The sequence below is a fragment of the Oncorhynchus kisutch genome, linkage group LG19 (genome assembly GCF_002021735.2).
Source record: "Oncorhynchus kisutch isolate 150728-3 linkage group LG19, Okis_V2, whole genome shotgun sequence".
In the NCBI taxonomy this organism is placed as follows: Eukaryota; Metazoa; Chordata; class Actinopteri; order Salmoniformes; family Salmonidae; genus Oncorhynchus; species Oncorhynchus kisutch.
The window spans coordinates 55,132,430-55,140,273 of record NC_034192.2 but is presented as its reverse complement, the minus strand read 5'-3'; positions in this window follow the sequence as shown (position 1 = coordinate 55,140,273).

Here is a 7,844-nt window from a genome sequence, read left to right as displayed (position 1 = left end):
AAGACCTTTCTCTCTCATTTATCATTGATGGTGACCTTTCTCATCCAGAGGCACCAACCTCAATCACAGGAACACTTAACATATCTAACCCTCCTTTCCACTAGCCCCTGGGCTATCACTAGGCTAGGTTCAATACCATACCACTGGCCCCTGGGCTATTGCTAGGCTAGGTTCAATACCATATCACTGGCCCCTGGGCTATCTCTAGGCTAGGTTCAATACCATAACACTGGCCCCTGGGCTATCGCTAGGCTATGTCAAATACCATACCACTGGCACCTGGGCTATCGCTAGGCTAGGTTCAATACCATTCCACTGGCCCCTGGGATATCGTTAGGCTCGGTCCAAAACCATACCACTGGCCCCTCAGCTATCGCTAGGCTAGGTCAAATACCAAACCACTGGCCCCTGGGCTACTGCTAGTGTAGGTTCATTACCATACCACTGGCCCCTGGGCTATCGCTAGGCTAGGTTCATTACCATACCACTGGCCCCTGTGCTAATGCTAAGCTAACCCTCCATTCCACAAGGCCCTGGGCTAGGTGTTGCATGGAGATGTACTCTGTGATGGAGGGAACTATAGCACTCAACTGAAGTGTGATGTTGGTCGTGTTTGCATAACATTAGAGACAGTGACAAACATAATTGAATTAAAATAGCAAAATTCCAATAATCCTTTATGAAGACCTGGGCTCCCGAGTGGCGCAGCGGTTGAAGGCACTGCATCTCAGTGCTAGAGGCGTCACTACAGACACCCTGGTTTGATTCCAGGCTGTATCAACCAGCCGTGATTGGAAGTCCCATAGGGCGGCGCACAATTGGCCCAGCGTCGTCCGGGTTTGGCTGGTGTAGGCTGTCAATGTAAGTAAGAATTTGTTCTTAACTGACTTGCCTAGTTAAATAAAGGTTACATTTTTTTTTTTTGTCATCTGAAATGCCTGACTGATTCAGAGGGGTTGGGTTAAATGCCAAAGACACATTTCAGTTGAATACATTCAGTTGGACAACTGACTAGGTATCCCCCTCTCCCGATCACCTGTCATAGCAGTGCATGAGATGGAGAGGTTTTATAATACAGAGAAAGCAGGGACAGACACAGAAAGACGTAAGAGAGAGAGAGTTTCAGACAGAGGGAAAGGGATGGATAGATAGAGTGAGAGAAAATCTGCATTTACAGGAGAAACCAACCCAGGCTTGATTAGCTCATTAAACCACCAGGGATCATGCTGGTAGAGGTGTCAGCAGGTGAGCTCATCACTGTGACCCTCAACCCTTCCCATTCTCCCCCCCCCCCCCCCCCACCCTCTCTATCTCCCCCACTGTGTGCGGGAAGCCGGGGTTGTCACCGGCGTGCGTTTCATCCCACAGCCAATCATCTCTAATGGATGACGCGCCACAGGGTTCGCTGTGCTCACAACATGCTCACCATAATTAGCTCACAGTGCAGGAGGAGGGTAATTAAGATAAACAAACGTCTCCCCCTGCACCCCTACCTTACACTTACGTCACCCATATCGCCCCCTCTTCACCTCCCTCTCTGAAGACATCCACAACCTCATAGTACATACTGTGTGTGTGTGTGTGTGTGTGTGTGTGTGTGTGTGTGTGTGTGTGTGTGTGTGTGTATATGTGTGTGTGTGTGTGTATGTGTGTGTGTGTGTGTGTGTGTGTGTGTGTGTGTGTGTGTGTGTGTGTGTGTGTGTGTGTGTGTGTGTGTGTGTGTGTGTGTGTGTGTGTGTGTGTTAGGGGGGGTTTAGCCTTGATGCTTTGGGTATTTTGATTGGAGTAAATCTGTCTTTCATCTCAATGAAGAGCCAAAGGACAGGGACCTTTCAGGCCCTCGTTGTGAACTAACAGGGGGTATCTTTTTAACTCTCTGCTTTATCCATCGATCTAAAATCAATCATTAAAAGAAAATAAACATTTGCTGAAAACATTTGTTTTGTTTATCCAAAACCACGGAGTTACGATGGGATTCATTCTGATCTCGGGTTGTCGACAATGTAGCTTTCAAAGACAATTTCTGATTGAGCCGACATCTGCAGAGATTACTGTGAATGTGATCTCCGCGGACGATGGAACATTGCCTTTAAAAGCCACATTGTCAACAACCCGCGGTCAAATGAAATCCCTTCAAGTATATAGCTCTTACAGTGACGTTTCTGTAACATTGACTAATTGGTAAGTGAGGTCGTAAAGCAACAAGACAATCAATGGGGTTGAGAGGAGTCAGCTGTTTCTGATCGATGGAGTTGAGAGGAGTCAGCTGTTTCTGATCGATGGAGTTGAGAGGAGTCAGCTGTTTCTGATCAATGGGGTTGAGAGGAGTCAGCTGTTTCTGATCGATGGAGTTGAGAGGAGTCAGCTGTTTCTGATCGATGGAGTTGAGAGGAGTCAGCTGTTTCTGATCGATGGGGTTGAGAGGAGTCAGCTGTTTCTGATCAATGGAGTTGAGAGGAGTCAACTGCTTCTGATCGATGGGGGAGAGGAGTCAGCTGCTTCTGATTGATGGAGATGAGAGGAGTCAGTTGCTTCTGATTGATGGAGTTGAGAGGAGTCAACCACTTCTGATCGATGGGGGAGAGGAGTCAGCTGTTTCTGATCGATGGAGTTGAGAGGAGTCAGCTGTTTCTTCTCAATGGAGTTGAGAGGAGTCAGCTGCTTCTGATCGATGTAGTTGAGAGGAGTCAGCTGTTTCTGATCGATGGGGGAGAGGAGTCAGCTGCTTCTGATTGATGGAGTTGAGAGGAGTCAGCTGTTTCTGATCGATGGAGTTGAGAGGAGTCAGCTGTTTCTGATCGATGGAGTTGAGAGGAGTCAGCTGTTTCTGATCGATGGAGTTGAGAGGAGTCAACCCTTCCCATTCTCCCCCCCCCCCCCCCCCACCCTCTCTATCTCCCCCACTGTGTGCGGGAAGCCGGGGTTGTCACCGGCGTGCGTTTCATCCCACAGCCAATCATCTCTAATGGATGACGCGCCACAGGGTTCACTGTGCTCACAACATGCTCACCATAATTAGCTCACAGTGCAGGAGGAGGGTAATTAAGATAAACAAACGTCTCCCCCTGCACCCCTACCTTACACTTACGTCACCCATATCGCCCCCTCTTCACCTCCCTCTCTGAAGACATCCACAACCTCATAGTACATACTGTGTGTGTGTGTGTGTGTGTGTGTGTGTGTGTGTGTGTGTGTGTGTGTGTGTGTGTGTGTGTATATGTGTGTGTGTGTGTGTATGTGTGTGTGTGTGTGTGTGTGTGTATATGTGTGTGTGTGTGTGTGTGTGTGTGTGTGTGTGTGTGTGTGTGTGTGTGTGTGTGTGTGTGTGTGTGTGTGTGTGTGTGTGTGTGTGTGTGTGTGTGTGTTAGGGGGGGTTTAGCCTTGATGCTTTGGGTATTTTGATTGGAGTAAATCTGTCTTTCATCTCAATGAAGAGCCAAAGGACAGGGACCTTTCAGGTCGTAAAGCAACAAGACAATCAATGGGGTTGAGAGGAGTCAGCTGTTTCTGATCGATGGAGTTGAGAGGAGTCAGCTGTTTCTGATCGATGGAGTTGAGAGGAGTCAGCTGTTTCTGATCAATGGGGTTGAGAGGAGTCAGCTGTTTCTGATCGATGGAGTTGAGAGGAGTCAGCTGTTTCTGATCGATGGAGTTGAGAGGAGTCAGCTGTTTCTGATCGATGGGGTTGAGAGGAGTCAGCTGTTTCTGATCAATGGAGTTGAGAGGAGTCAACTGCTTCTGATCGATGGGGGAGAGGAGTCAGCTGCTTCTGATTGATGGAGATGAGAGGAGTCAGTTGCTTCTGATTGATGGAGTTGAGAGGAGTCAACCACTTCTGATCGATGGGGGAGAGGAGTCAGCTGTTTCTGATCGATGGAGTTGAGAGGAGTCAGCTGTTTCTTCTCAATGGAGTTGAGAGGAGTCAGCTGCTTCTGATCGATGTAGTTGAGAGGAGTCAGCTGTTTCTGATCGATGGGGGAGAGGAGTCAGCTGCTTCTGATTGATGGAGTTGAGAGGAGTCAGCTGTTTCTGATCGATGGAGTTGAGAGGAGTCAGCTGTTTCTGATCGATGGAGTTGAGAGGAGTCAGCTGTTTCTGATCGATGGAGTTGAGAGGAGTCAGCTGTTTCTGATCAATGGGGTTGAGAAGAGTCAGCTGTTTCTGATCGATGGAGTTGAGAGGAGTCAGCTGTTTCTGATCGATGGAGTTGAGAGGAGTATTCTGGCTGGTATATTATAGTAGTCAACAACAACAGCAGCTGGTAGTTATGACATGTTTTCTGATCTGGTCCCGTCATACGATCGGGCTCCCAAGTGGCACAGTGGTCTAAGGCACTGCATCTCAGTGCTAGAGGCGTCACTACAGACCCTAGCCGTGATTGGGAGTCCCATACAGCGGAGCACAATAGGCCCAGCGTCATCCGGGTTAGGGTTTGGCCGGGGTAGGCCATCATTGTAAATAAGAATTTGTTCTTAACTGACTTGCCTAGCTAAATAAAATACAGACAGACACATAGGGCTAGATTCCAGTGGAGGCTGCTGAGGAGAAAACGGAAAACCATGTATTTGATACTATTCGTCTGATAGCACTCCAGCCATTACTATGAGCCCGTCCTCCCCAATTAAGATGCTACCAACCTCCTGTGCTAGACTTAATCCGTAGTGAGGAAGATCCTGCGTTATAGCGTGATTTCAATTTAAAGGTAATTTTGATTGGGTCAACATATGCAGTGTTTAACGTGAATGCAGTCTCTACAAACGTTGGAACATTGCCCTTCATTTTCAGTCCCACTATAGTGTGGATCTTCTGTGCTACGAAGCCCTATAGCTACTACCACCACAAGAACAAAATGTATTATGTTTTGAATGTAATGCTAATTCATGCCAGTAGAGAGAAGTGATCTGATTAAACTAAAGGCAGTTTATGTATGACAGGACTGCCATCTATAGATCATTCTAGGACACTTCTGAAATCAATAGGTCATTGTAGGACACTACTGCAATCAATAGATCATTCTAGGTCACTACTGCAATCTACAGATCATTCTAGGTCACTACTGTAATCAATAGGTCATTGTAGGACACTACTGCAATCAATAGATCATTCTAGGTCACTACTGCAATCTATAGATCATTCTAGGTCACTACTGCAATCTATAGATCATTCTAGGACACTACTGCAATCAATAGATCATTCTAGGTCACTACTGCAATCTATAGATCATTTAGGTCACTACTGCAATCTATAGATCATTCTAGGACACTACTGCAATCAATAGATCATTCTGGGTCACTACTGCAATCTATAGATCATTCTAGGTCACTAGCGCAAACTATAGATCATTTTAGGTCACTACTGCAATCTATAGATCATTCTAGGACACTATTGCAATCTGTAGATCATTCTGGGTCACTACTGCAATCTATAGATCATTCTAGGACACTATTGCAATCTGTAGATCATTCTGGGTCACTACTGCAATCAATAGGTCATTGTAGGACACTACTGCAATCAATAGATCATTCTAGGTCACTACTGCAATCTATAGATCATTCTAGGACACTACTGCAATCTATAGATCATTTTAGGTCACTATTGCAATCTGTAGATCATTCTAGGACACTATTGCAATCTGTAGATCATTCTAGGACACTATTGCAATGTGTAGATCATTCTGGGTCACTACTGCAATCTATAGATCATTCTAGGTCACTACTGCAATCAATAGGTCATTGTAGGACACTACTGCAATCAATAGATCATTCTAGGTCACTACTGCAATCTATAGATCATTCTAGGACACTACTGCAATCTATAGATCATTCTAGGTCACTACTGCAATCTATAGATCATTCTAGGACACTATTGCAATCTATAGATCATTCTAGGTCACTACTGCAATCTATAGATCATTCTAGGACACTACTGCAATCTATAGATCATTCTAGGTCACTACTGCAATCTATAGATCATTCTAGGACACTATTGCAATCTATAGATCATTCTAGGTCACTACTGCAATCTATAGATCATTCTAGGACACTATTGCAATCTATAGATCATTCTAGGACACTACTGCAATCTATAGATCATTCTAGGACACTACTGCAATCTATAGATCATTCTAGGACACTATTGCAATCTATAGATCATTCTAGGACACTACTGCAATCTATAGATCATTCTAGGACACTACTGCAATCTATAGATCATTTTAGGTCACTATTGCAATCTGTAGATCATTCTAGGTCACTACTGCAATCTATAGATCATTCTAGGACACTACTGCAATCTATAGATCATTCTAGGACACTACTGCAATCTATAGATCATTTTAGGTCACTATTGCAATCTGTAGATCATTCTAGGACACTATTGCAATCTGTAGATCATTCTAGGACACTATTGCAATCTATAGATCATTCTAGGTCACTACTGCAATCTATAGATCATTCTAGGTCACTTCTCATTCCATTTCTAACTATTGTAGTTTCTGGAAAAGTGGGAAAGGCAACATGTAGAAATAGTGTAGTGTAGGAAAGGCAACATGTAGAAATAGTGTAGTGTAGGAAAGGCAACATGTTTGAAATAGTGTACTGTAGAAAGGCAACATGTAGAAATAGTGTACTGTAGGAAAGGCAACATGTAGAAATAGTGTACTGTAGGAAAGGCAACATGTAGAAATAGTGTACTGTAGGAAAGGCAACATGTAGAAATAGTGTACTGTAGAAAGGCAACATGTAGAAATAGTGTACTGTAGAAAGGCAACATGTAGAAATAGTGTACTGTAGAAAGGCAACATGTAGAAATAGTGTACTGTAGAAAGGCAACATGTAGAAATAGTGTACTGTAGAAAGGCAACATGTAGAAATAGTGTACTGTAGAAAGGCAACATGTAGAAATAGTGTACTGTAGAAAGGCAACATGTAGAAATAGTGTACTGTAGGAAAGGCAACATGTAGAAATAGTGTACTGTAGACAGGCAACATGTAGAAATAGTGTACTGTAGAAAGGCAACATGTAGAAATAGTGTACTGTAGAAAGGCAACATGTAGAAATAGTGTACTGTAGAAAGGCAACATGTAGAAATAGTGTACTGTAGAAAGGCAACATGTAGAAATAGTGTACTGTAGGAAAGGCAACATGTAGAAATAGTGTACTGTAGGAAAGGCAACATGTAGAAATAGTGTACTGTAGGAAAGGCAACATGTAGAAATAGTGTAGTGTAGGAAAGGCAACATGTAGAAATAGTGTAGTGTAGGAAAGGCAACATGTAGAAATAGTGTAGTGTAGGAAAGGCAACATGTAGAAATAGTGTACTGTAGGAAAGGCAACATGTAGAAATAGTGTAGTGTAGGAAAGGCAACATGTAGAAATAGTGTAGTGTAGGAAAGGCAACATGTAGAAATAGTGTAATGTAGGAAAGGCAACATGTAGAAATAGTGTACTGTAGGAAAGGCAACATGTAGAAATAGTGTACTGTAGGAAAGGCAACATGTAGAAATAGTGTAGTGTAGGAAAGGCAACATGTAGAAATAGTGTACTGTAGGAAAGGCAACATGTAGAAATAGTGTACTGTAGGAAAGGCAACATGTAGAAATAGTGTAGTGTAGAAAGGCAACATGTAGAAATAGTCTACTGTAGGAAAGGCAACATGTAGAAATAGTGTAGTGTAGGAAAGGCAACATGTAGAAATAGTGTACTGTAGGAAAGGCAACATGTAGAAATAGTGTAGTGTAGGAAAGGCAACATGTAGAAATAGTGTAGTGTAGAAAGGCAACATGTAGAAATAGTGTACTGTAGGAAAGGCAACATGTAGAAATAGTGTAGTGTAGGAAAGGCAA